We start from the raw sequence: 13,646 nt of genomic DNA on the forward strand, positions 1-13,646 counted from the left end.
TGACTGCCACAAGTGAACCAAACTTGTTACGTTCCCCTTCAGAAGCTGCTTACCGTCCCGTGCAAGATTCCGCATAATTTTTTCCTGCATAGCAATCACAATCGACCGCCCAAACATTGAATCGAAGTGCACAATTTTCCGCTGAGGAATCTGAGCAGATTGAGAACACTGGCTACTTTGCCCTTAAATTGAAAAAACTAGCGCTTCGCGCTGCTGATCTGTTTCTATTGTTGATCAGGAGCCCATGCATCGCGCGCATACAACTACAGAATCAGGGAAATTGGTCAGTCCAGTGATGTTGGCGACAGCAAGCAATTACTAATTGCCGCTAACAAATTTTGCTCTTCTATCGGCTCTCCCACTTATTTGACGGCCACTGTTATTCACTGTCACCTACTAGCCAAAGTTTCATGCATATGTATCTCGAAACCAAACATACTAAACGCTTCCTTAGAATAATTTGCCGAGATAACCGAACGAACCTATTCTTCAAACTTTACAACAGAACCCAATTCTAGCTAAAGTTCCAAACTGAACAGATTTCTTAAATAACCATCTCGCAATCATCGCCCTTCCACCACCTGACTGACTTGTCCACCCACCACAAGTGCAGCAAAAAAATTTAACCGTCGTCAAACGTAAAACATATCAAGTATGTACCCTATTTAAACTTCTGTCTTTCTCAGTCTCCCAAACGCCAACTAGGCAGCAAAATTAGCAGCCCGTTTTAGCAGCAGTATCCAACATTTACTACCTCCAAGCGCAGCTAACTTCACCATCAAAAAACCCATTTGGCAATCGGCTGCACCTCAAAACGTTAACAACAACCATTCAGCAACCTGCAACATCTCAGTTATAACTTTCAGTACGACAAAGGTATCTCGCCAAATTTTTTCACGCCAAGTTGTCCTCCAATGTACAACCAAGCGCCTCGTACAATTTGCGGGGTGATCATCCATTGTCTATTTTCTTATTGCGCTTATACAATGTTTTCTTTTATGCCATATATGGTGCGGTAACTCTTGGGTAACCAAAAGTCCGACATTTGGACTAGTTTTGCAAGGTACTGAAACAAAATTGAACGCAAAAGATATAAGAGTTAAACAACTTTGAGACAGAAATTTTTTTAACTGACTGTGAGACCTCAAATATATCAAGGGATTTGATGTGCTTTTTATGACAATTTAACAATAAACGATTGTCCGACATCAAGGATTTTGCTTGCATGCAAGGACACTACGAATTTTCACTTAACATTTCAGAACAAGAATGGTGCTGATAGGGCCACATTCAGTTTACACAAAAACTGACTACGATTCGTCGTTCGATTACAAATATATTGGCCCCCTAAGTAGCCCACATTCGTTAATTTCATCTTTGACTCAGCATTTTAAAATACAAAAGTGGAGCAAGATATTGTGCTAGTTTTTCTAGTTGAAATTTGATAAATAGTGAACTGCACGGTGCATGCAAAGAGGTTGAACCCCAATCAGCAGCGAATGCTCGAGTGCAGCAAACGCTTGCAACAACAAACATGCTTATTATCATTCCATAAAAAACGATATCCTCATATTGTGGGCTGATGAAAACGCCCAGTTCCGAGCAATTACCTTTCGTCACTGGTATAGCTAAAAATGATACCAAATATGGTTTTCGATGGACAAAAAATTTAGTGAAAAATTTAGAGAAAACTATCATTGAAAACCTTGAAATAGGGCTTGCAATGACAGCTCATAACACTCATGGGTTCGCTATCACGCCGAACACACCTCCAAAGGTCTATACAGTACAAAATTTTGCAGACACTTTTACGCAACTTTTTTAATCAAATTTTGTCTCACGAGTCCCTGAATTATTCCGAAACATGATTCATGAGATAATAGGTTTCGGTGGTCATCAATTAGCCGTTTTAAGGCCCAAAAACAGATGTTAAAGTGTATCAACACACATGCCTTCAAGTCAAAACTAAAGAAGCGCTCGCATGCTCTACCCATGTAATGCAACGCCAGGCCCGTGATAAATTCAATCAGTTTCCAGAAGCAGCAAAAGCCGCACCAGAAAACTTTTACACGGATGATTACTTTGGTTCACTGGAGTCCCACGAGGAGGTTCTCAAAATAAGATAAACTGTCGAGTCTTCTCCATTTTTAGGGTTCAAATTTATTAAATTTATTAACAGTTTATATTTTAAGGCTGAAGAAAATGATATGGTACGTTACTATACCAAGCCAAAATTAACTGCGTCATACAATGAAAAATCTCAATTTGAGTTTGGAATGAAATTGGATGACTACAATGGTACTTTAGTTGATGGTTGTGGTACCCCAAGTTCGGCCACTGAGTCATTAACGCTTCGTACTAGTGTCAGAGGGTTTTGAAACTTTTGATGTTTAATGGCTTCATTTAGTGTCGGTGCAAAAATTGTTGGATATCAGGACACATGACGTGTTAGTGGACAGCGGTAAGATGTTGAATAACTAATGAACATAGTTAAGAGTTTTTACCAATGGAGTGTTAAATCTTGCAAGTGGAGCCACTTGCAAGAATCGCTTGCTTCTGGAATTAGACCTATTCGGCGTAAATTCAAAAGAACTTATAAGATAAGAACTGCTGTGCTTTTCAAACGCGACTGACTATTTGCAACTGGCTTTAAACAGAACTTGCATTCGCACTTTTTTGAGTCCAGGATGCACGCATGGAGGCGATTCCGCTTGCAGAGCTGAAACTTCAATCCAATCAAATCTCAGCTCAGTTGAAGCGAAATGTTTGCAACTTTGACTTCTACTGGGAAACAAAGTTTTTTTCTAGACTGACAGTACTACCGTCTTTCAGTGGCTAATCTCTGGAAGCAATCACCTTAAATATACTGCAAACTTCGTATACGAGATCCCAAAACAAGCTAGCGTTGAAGAATAGGACACGCTGCCTTAAATAATAACCCGGCCAATGTAGGTACTTGTGATATTTCCGCCAACGTTTTGAGATCTACTTTTGCAATCATTAGACCAATTGAAGTTATCTGTTCATCTGCTCGTAACAACTGGATTGTTGAAGTCGACTGTGCTCTAAAAGCAACCCATCGTTCAGCACGCGTGACAAATTTTTGTCCAATTGCTTGTTTCTCCGGCATACTCATGCTAAACGTCACAATCAGGATAGCAATAACCATGAGTCGCTTATCGAAGAATAAATTTGCTTCCTTAAAAAAGACCTTTACTTCGATCAGAAATTGACTATTGTGGCCCATTCTACGTATCTGCGCGTATAAATAATAAGAAGAGAGGAGGCTTTATCTTTGCGTGTGTGACAATTCGTGCCGTTCGTATCGAAATCGTTCTAATCATGAAAGTCAACTTGTGTGTAACTGAAATGGGCCAATTCTTCTGTCGAGGTACACTTGATGCCGATATCCGATAAGATAATCGCACTCTTTTTCCTGTAGCGGAAAGAGAGCTCTGTAAGAACATCGAAAAACATAATACCGTTAGTATTGACTCAGAGCTTGCCCACAATTGTATTAAGTTGACGTTCCACCCGCCCAGTGCGCCACAACAAGGTGGAATCTGGAATAAACTTACGTAGCTTTGAGCGAGTACTTCCCATCTACTTTTTTATCCGCGCCTCATTGATGGTAAGTGCTAGTTTGTCAACGCAAACCATAGTTTGTGCGCATTCTTACGCTAACGATATTTAGTCCTAACGTCTCAGCTGGCTGGCTCCTGTCGATCAACACCTAACAACTGATTAATTCGTTTGGGTAGTTGAGCAGGCCAACTGTACAGGTAACTACTCTACAGCTCGGATCAGAGAACTCCGTTAGGAATCCAACAGCGTTGCACCCTGCAGAGTTTTGCCCACGTCGACTGGTTCGCCCGTTAGCTTTTTTGTATAATTAAAACTCATTCGACTAATATATTTGTCTTGGCTAGACGATGTCTCAAAGGGATTAAATTAAACTCTACTTCAGAGAAATTTTTTAGCCGATCATCTTTGAGACCAATAAATGCGTTTAAAATAAGTTTTAATTTACGAAAGTGGGGGACAGTACAAATAACAAATAACTGGTTTGCACAGAATGATGACTGGCTTTGGTCTTAATTACCAAGATGGACTGTTGCCAGCCAAATGAGCAAAGAACATCACTCTCCGTCTAAACAACTTATTGGTCTGATTGTTGTATGTTTATTGCGTCAAAAAATATGCAATGTTCCTATGCGTTTTCTCTAGCGTTATCAATTTTTCGATTTGAGTTTTTCAACTGAAAGAGTGTGTCACGAAAAAGAGATCAATTAAATGATCGGGGATGAATGTCAAGGCGCGTGTATATATGTTTGTGTTTGTGTTGTGTGCTTTGTGTGTGCGTGCGTGCGTGCATGTGTTTTTTTGTTTTGAAGGGGTTTGGGAGGATTGCATTTTTGATTACTTATGTAGCGCTCATTCATTCCTTATCTCTCTTCTTTTTTTCCATATTGATCGATTTTCAAGACAGTTGCGAGCAATTAGTAATTCTGTAAAGAAAGCAAACTTTGATTGGAAGAGATTGCAAGAAAAATTTGAATAACTGCAGAAAAGTTTTGAAATATCGATGCAAAAACATGCACCGAATATGAAAGTGGAGAATGCCAAACTAGATTTAAACATTTTTTTTTCATTAATTAGATCTTACGACAATAATTAATTGTAACGATTAACGGATCTATTAATTTTCGTCTCCCCAAGCTTAGTGGGCATATAGTTTTTACGACTCCCTTCGCCCATGATCGTGATTATATCAATGCATAGTATCAGTACGTAACAAATGCATGTATAAAGAAATAAATTGAAAAGGCATTTTGGGGTCCAAAATGACCTTGCGAGCCGAAATAGAATAGATTATGAACTATAATAAAGAAACTGTTGAAGTGAGCGTTTGGCAAAGGTTGCTCCTTATATAATTCCCGTTAAAATTTAAAACATACACTCGTTGATAAAAGTGAAGAACAGAACACGGTCGCTTGGCTTCCCAAAAAGAAAGTGAAAAATGTAGTAAAATTTCTAAGTGTACTTCTCACGTTTCAAAGAGACAAAAATAAAGGTCCATTTAAAAAGAAACGGTAGAATTTTGCGCATTTCTGCTCTAATTCGGAGAGACAAAGTTTTGACCAACAATTGAGCAATCCTATATATTAATCGCGTTGGCTCTAAATTGGACAAAATTTTCGCATGTTTAAGGGGCCTCTCGAAGTGCATGTTTATAAAGAGCCGCATTGAGCAGCATGGTTAAGCGAACATATCGAGAGAGATCAATGACCTAAAAGGCTCAAAGTATAGCGTGTCCCACAAAGTTGAAATAAGCGAACGTTTCAAAAGCCACAGGTTGGAGTTCAAAGGTCAAAGTTCAAATTTAAAACATGTAAAAAAAATTGATGAAAAGAAGCTTAATGGAAAAAACGTTGACATTCAAATGACCAATTTGATGCTCACTTGCCTGTTTTTGACGTTTTTGAACGTTCGCTTATTTCAACTTTATGGGACTATAAATGGGTGAGCAATTTGCACCAAAAGAGTGTTGCTAAAAAACAAAGCTAAAAAATCTGTGAACAGTATTTCTATATCGGTATGGTGCATGTTCAGGATAAGTATGAGAGACTCCCTGAGCTGTCATCTGAACAAACAAAAACGCACTCTTAGAGATCAGAAGGCAATGAGTCGACCATTGGAAACAACTATCAATCTCTGATATTTGAGATTGGAATAAAATTCGATGACAACAATGTTACTTTAGTTGATTGTTGGTGTACCTCAAGTTTGGCCACAATGTCATTAACGCCTCGTACTAGTGTCAGAGATTTTTTGAAACTTTTGATGTTTATTGGCTTCATTTAATGTTGGTGCAAAATTGTTGGATTGTAGGACAACCGACGTGTTAGTGGACAGCAGTGGGATGTTGAATAACTAATTAACGTAGTTGAAAGTTTTCACCAATGGAGTGTAAAATTAGAGTCGCTTGCAAGTATCACAAACGCTGGGAGCGAACTCGTTTTTAGGATACTCGGGAATAGCACATACTCCGCGTTAATTCAAAAAAACTTGTAAGATAAGAACTGCTGTGCTTTTCAAATACGACTGACTGATTCCATAGAGCATTAAACAACAGGATCCGATGCGATAATCGCACTACTTTTCCTGTAGTGTAAAGGGAGCTCTCTAAGAACATCGAAAAAAAGAAAATCGATAGTATTGTATTAAGCTGAACTTCCACCTGCCCAGTGCACCAAAACCAGGTGGAACCTGGAATAAACTTACGTAGCTTTGAGCGAGTACTTCACATCGTCTTTGTAAATTTTTCCAGTCGGTCTCGTTGAGCGCGCACTTAAGCCTTGTTGGTAAGGACAATTTAGATCATCTCAAATCATTGGTTGTGCGCATTCGTACGCCAACGCTATTCGGTCCTAAAGACTCAGCGGGCTGACTCCTGTCCAGCAACACCGAACGACTGGTTAATTGGTTAATTGGTTTGGGTAGTTCAGCTGGCCAACTGTACAGCGTCGCACCCTGCGCTGTTCTGCCCACGTTCACTGGTTCGCCCGTCGGCCCTGTTGTATAATTCAAACTCATTCGACCAACATATTTGTCTTGGCCGGACGATGTCTCTAAGGGATTAAATTAAACTCTACTTCAGAAAAAATTTTTAGCCGATCAGTTTTGAGAGCTTTAAATGCGTTTAAAATACGTTTTAATTTACGAAGAAAGGTTGGGGGAAAGTACAAAGAACAAATAACTTTGTCTAGTTAATTAAGAATTGTTTATGCTAACAAAATGCGGTATTCTGAACGGTTTTGCACAGAAGGATGACTGGCTTTGGTATTAATTACCAAGATGGACTGTTGCCAGCCAAATGAGTAAAAAACCTCACTTTCCGACTAAACGACTTATTGGTTTGATTGTCGTAAGTTTAATGCGTTGAAGATTATGCAATGTTTCTAAGCTTTTTTTCTCTAGCGTTCTCAGTTTTTCATCTTCAGTTTTTCATTTGAAAGAGTGTTTTACGAAAAAGAGATCAATTGAATGATCCGGGAGGAATATCGAAGTGTGTGTGTGTGTTTATATTTGTGTTTGTGTTGTGTGTGTGTGTTGTGTGTGTGCGTGTGTGAGTGCGTGCATGTGTGTTTTTTTGTGTTGAAGGTATTTGAGGGGATTGCATTTTTGATTACTTATGTAGCGCTCATTCATTCCTTATCTCTTTTCTATTTTCCATATTGATCGATTTTCAAGACAGTTGCGAGCAATTAGTAATTCTGTAAAGAAAGCAAACTTTGATTGGAAGAGATTGCAAGAAAAACTGCGCTGCTAAATTTAAATAACTGCAGAAAAGTATTGAAATATCGACGCAAAAACATGCGCCGAATATGAAAGTGGAGAATGCCAACTAGATTTAATCAATTTTTTTCATTAATTAGATCTTACGACAACAATTAATTGTAACGATTAAAGGATCTATTCTGTTTCGTCTCCCCAAGCTTAGTGGGCATATAGTTTTTATGACCCCCTTCGCCCATGATCGTGATTGTTGTTATATCAATGCATAGTATCAGTACGTAACGAATGCATGTATAAGGAAATAGTTTGAAAAGGCATTTCGGGGTCCAAAATGACATTGCGAGCCGAAATGGAATAGATTATCAACTAAAATAAAGGAACTGTTTAAGTGAGCGTTTGGCAAAGATTGGTCCTTATATAATTCCCGACAAAATTTAAAATATGCACCCGTTGACAAAAGTAAAGACCAGACTACGGTCACTTGGCTTCCCAAAAAGAAAGTGAAAAATGTAGTAAGATTTCTAAATGTACTTCTCACGTTTCAAAGAGACAAAAATTTAGGTCAATTTAAAAACAAACGGTAGAAATTTGCGCAATTCTGCTCTAATTCGGAGAGAGATAAAGTTTCGACCAAAAATTGAACAATTTGCACTAAAAGAGTGTTGCTAAAAACAGAGCAAAAAATATGTGAAAAGTATTTCTATATCGGCATGGTGCATGTGTGCAGGTGCTAAATATGAGAGACTCCCTGAGCTATCATCTGAAGGAACAAAAAAAGTATTGTTAGAGATCAGAAGGCAATGAGTCCACCATTGGAAACAAGTATCAATCTCTGATGAAAGTCGGTCATGTTTTCATCAGGCGGGTGGAAGATTGCGAACCTACCGTCAACCAGAAATGCTGTTTGAAATCAAGCATTGATTACATTGTAACAGTTGTAGTGCTTCTATGAAAAATCGCAGTATTTCAGCGTCAATCCGCAAAGACTGCCGTTAAATTTTGCACTTTTCATAGAAGAGTATCAGCCTGATGTATTATTTTTTCCGCGGGATAATGCAAGTTGTTCCCATTGAGGAAAAGAAAAAATTATCTTTCCAAAATTAGCAAAGAAGGAATAACAATGACCTGCACACAAAGTTTAATGCAAGAAATATTCCGCTAAGAAAAAAAAACAACATATAGAGTAACATGTCGTGAATTAGAGATGAAAAAACCGAAGAACATCCATTATAGTACCAAAAAGCTACATACAGCAGCACAATTTGTGCGCTTTAAGCGTTACTTTTGTTTGATTGTCGCAAAGGCCTGAAGAAAGGCGTTAAAACCTTAAGTTTTAAACGGGATTTAATTCTACTTTTCGCCGCTCACACAGAAAAGGAGGTTAAGCTCCTTTGTTAATTCACTGTTTGCCATGCTGTTGCGATTGGAGAAGTCCAATTTTGATAGTCAGAAAACAAGAGTTGTTAACGCTTAAAATCACGAAAGCAGTATCAAGACCTTATACAGTATGCATACAAACTACAGCAAAAGTGTAACAGGTTCAGGGCGTCTCTAGCAAAGGAATTGTTTGAGTTGTTCGGAGAAATGAAACAAGATTTCTTGGCAACATTTTGATTTTTCACAAGCAATCACTCATCCCGTGAGGTACAAATTATCAGATGAGCGAACACTGTTCGTTAGGTGATCAAACAACTTGAACGGCCTAGTTCGCTGGGAATCGCTGAAAAGAATTACGAAAAGGAATTGCATTTTCAAAACCTTATTTTTCAAGATGATGCTTCTGTGCATAAAGCAAAGATTTTCAACAAATTCTTCAAAGAAGAGGATTGGAAGGTTCTGGAATGGTGGGCAAATAGTTCAGATCTGAATGCAAATGAAAATTTATGGGCAACTGTGAAGCAAGCAAACTGAGAGAATTTTAGGAACAAAATGGAAGAAAAATGGTCAAAACCTGGATTCAGATGTCCTTATTTATTTGTCTGAAGACTTCATAAACTGTCTGCTATATATGAGAAAAACTAGGAGCGTAACTTTCCGTTATTAGAGAACTGATTTGAACTCAAAATGTTCTATTATTTGATGTTTGTGCAGTTTTTAAAAAATTTTCTTGTTGTACGTAGCTTTTTGGTACTGTAGTGTATAGTGTTGAATATCAGGTTGCTTACAAAGCTTCATAAATTAAAATCAGGATAACAGAAAAAAAGATCTAATAAATAAAACAGTGTAAGAGCAACATAATAATTTTTAAAAAGTTCAAATCTGGTGTTCGAGAACACAAACGCCACGTTTTAACAAATTAGGACAAAGAAAATCAAATGAAAAACAAAAGGGTTAATTAGCTAAATAATTATTATCGTGACAAATGGACCTCAAAGTATCTATTCAACATTCTCAAAAGCGTTAATCAAAACAATATATTCACAGCTAGAAAATGTGCAATATAACTTATGAAAACTATTGAGGGTTAATGAGAAACAACAAGGAAAATTAAAAGCAAAACTCAAAAACTCATTCGAATTTTTGGAGCGTAAATCGTATAAAAACCATTAGTACACAATTAGCTCTAGACACATAGGTGCAAACAGAACCAAGAAATTGTAACAAAAAGAAAAATGTAACTGGAAAGAACAGAGAAAGCCAGAAAGTTCTAAAAATCAAAAGAATTGTGAAACACAAAGCATCAAAACAAGCAACGACATCTGACTAATTAAAAGACAAACTTGATACAAGTATCATTAGAAAGCCTATAGTACCTGTCAATAACGCAACAACGAAATCAATAAAAAGCAAGAATAAGAAAAGTTTCTTTTAAATTTTATATTGAAACCGTAATATCAAGCTAAACATCCTTCACAGAACAAGTCCTCGATTATGAAAAACCTGACACTGCACCACCAATAGTTGAAAAAAGAGGCAAGGTATCAAAAACAAATTAAAACACCTATTCATAAGTTCGAAAAAACGACATAAACGTTGGGTTGATCGTTGAAAGAACTGACTTTAAAATGAAGTCTTGAGATAAATTAAACCGTTTAAAAAGGACAAATTAGCAATTATTTGTTTTTGAGAAAGAAAATGGACGCAGGGAAACAACAAGACGTCAAAATACGTAGAAGACACTAAGCAAAAAAGCACATTTGAATTCCAAATATGATAACTAATCATGCTCAGGGTGACAAATAGGTGGGTGAAGCATGGAAGGCAAAACAAATGTACCCACTAGAAATGTTTGAAAACGGAAGACAGAGATAACCGTCAGAAGAAATAGCCTCTGATTAAAAAGTTAACAGAAAAAAAGAAGTATCAAAATCTTAAAGTAATTGAAGGATTTCAGTGTGAAAAAGAGGACGAAAAACTAAGCAGAAACAACTGTTTGAAGGACCAAAATGCACAAAAAAAACTGCACGACAAAAACTGTCGAAAGTTTTTTTTATTTAAATGCATTCAATTATCAACAATTTCATTGAAGTTATTTATATATAAATTATTACATTATCCAAGTACAAAAAGGTGGCTTCCGACAAAATGTATTACACATCTCCGCAAAAGCGGACAGTATTGTGACCATTTTTTTGTGTCTTAATCTTCCTTTTAATCTTCGATCAATAAAAGTTTGTGATGACAAGCTTGTACGAGATTTCACTGGAAAACAACGTTTTGATTTTTGCCTCCCTTTGTTGCTCTTAGCAAAGTAATTTGTTCTTGAATAACCCAAAGGTTGACAGCAAGTCGGGAGATCCAATAATCCCAAGTTTGTATTCTCTGGAATCTGGCCTATTGTTGACAAATATGCGAGCAAGAAAATAATTTTTGCACAGAACTTTTGGCAATTTAGATGAGTGAATACATGAAATATATGTTTACCATGGCAAACATTTCGAACTTTGCGTGTTTCAACAGTTGGAAAACAATAAGATTCGAGATTTATCTCTGTCAAATTGATTCACAAAAAGATTATCACTAACTCCTCAGCAGAAAGAAAATTGAATGAAAGTTAACGAATGAACTTCAACGACTTCTAACTACATACATATCAAAAGAGAATAGAAGTTGCTGATGCGGAACGCACTTAATTCTGAGTTAGTGATAATCTAAATAATATTTCCTTAATATTTCAGATTCAGAGAGGCCAACAGAAATGGCCTTCTGTCAGTAAAACTAACTAAAGATGCAATCTCGAAATAAGTGCAAAAATTTTCAAAATAAAGTTGGTTAGGCTTGTTATTATTGAGATAGAAAGACCAGTCAACAAGTGAGAGTGATTACTAAAATTTGCCCGAAAAATCATTTTTCATTTCGACAGATGCCAAATTATAATACCAATACGAAAAACAATCTAGTTGAGAATCTGCACAAGCGCTTCGTTAGAAAGCAGCTGGGACATTTTATAAAGCAAATTTATATAAAACTTAATTAAGTCTACAAAAAATTTTCTGATCATAATTGATTAGTTGATCCCTTCAAAGATCCCTTCAATAGTTATCTGATATATATATATATATATATATATATATATATATATTTAAAAAACCCTATTAAAATATTCAAGTAGAAAAAAGATGGCTTCCAACAAAATGTACAAGTCCAATTCTTCCTTTTAGTCCCCGATAAAACAACTTTTGTGATGACAAGCCTGTACAGAATTTCATTGGAAGGCCACATTTCGACTTTTGCTTCATTTTGTTGCTCTTAGCATAGTGATTTGTTCTTCAAAAACTAAAGAAATAATAGGAAGTTGAAAGATTATATAATCCCTGTTTTTTATTCTCTGAAATCTGACCTATTGTTGACAAAAATGCGACCAAAAAACTTTTCCCAAAATGTGGTTTTCACGGCGATAACTTTATCGCAGAAATGAAACCCAACTATTCGAAGCTTTAGGATTTCTAATCAATTCTAGCAAAATTTTTGATTTCGAAATCTATAGGTTTCAGTGCGAGCTGGTTATTTTTAAATCTCCATGTCCCAAGCAGATGAATAAAAAATTATTGAGTACAAAAAATAAGAAGACAAATCTTTTGGCAATCTAGTGAGTGAATGCAAGAAAAATATTTATATAATCTTGCAAAAATTTCGAATTTTGCGTGTTTCAACAGTTGGTAAACAATAAGATGCCAGATTTGTCTGTTATTTTGATTCAGAAAAAGATAATCACGAACTCCTCAGCAAAAAGGAAAAATGAATGAAAATTAGAAGAAGAGTTTTACTGATGGATCAAAGAATTCGCATGTAGTCATGCAAAGATATCTTCAAACTTCTCTTATCTTCTAACTTCCGACCGAAAAAATACTGTCAGTTTATGTATGAATTGTTTCAGCTCGTTATCTTATTGTGAAAATAGCTCCACGCAAAATAGTTGTCCTCGGACCTTAAATATTTCCAAAAGGGGCCTGGTATCAAAAAACAAATGAATAAACCTAATCATTTGTCCAAAAAACTTTGAACATAAATGGTGTGCAGGACGTTGAAAGAACTTATTTTAAAATGAAAACGTCTCCCAAAAAATTAAACGTTAAAAAATGAAGATAAATTAGCAAATTAATTATTTTTGAGAAACAAACTGGCCTCAAGCAAAATTAAAACACGTGAATAGATATAAAAATTGCTGAGCAAAAAAAAGCCTTTTTTCACCGGAAAAAATGAACACCACATATGATAAATTAAATGAACCTAATTTTTATATAAACCTAAGACATTTTAGCAGAAAAATCATATACAGACGCAAAAAAATACAATTTTATCAAGTAAACAATCAAAAATTATCATAGAGCAAAAAGTTAGTTTCAAAAACCACAGTCCAATCGCTTTTCAAAAAATACGTTAAGGAGTAGTTTCTTCTGCTATTCAACCACGTTTATATCGTGTTTGTAGGGCCTCTGTCTAATTTCGATTCCAATTTAGGGTTACAATTTACATTTATAAGTGAGGTTCAGCAGTCAATAAGGTGACCCGAACTGATAAATATATGTATATATATATATATATATATATATATATATATATATATATATATACATATATACATATATATATATATATATTTTTATATATATATATACAAATATATATATGTAAATATATATACACATATATACATATACATATATATATATATATATATATATATATATATATATATAAATATATATATATATATATATAAATATATATATATATATATATATATATATATATATATTATATATATATATATATTTATATATATATATATATATATTTATATATATATATATATATATATATATATATATATATAATATATATATATATATATATATATATATATATATATATATATATATATATATATATATATATATATATAT

This window comes from Convolutriloba macropyga, chromosome 3 (genome assembly GCF_964194025.1).
Source record: "Convolutriloba macropyga chromosome 3, txConMacr16.3, whole genome shotgun sequence".
In the NCBI taxonomy this organism is placed as follows: domain Eukaryota; kingdom Metazoa; phylum Xenacoelomorpha; order Acoela; family Convolutidae; genus Convolutriloba; species Convolutriloba macropyga.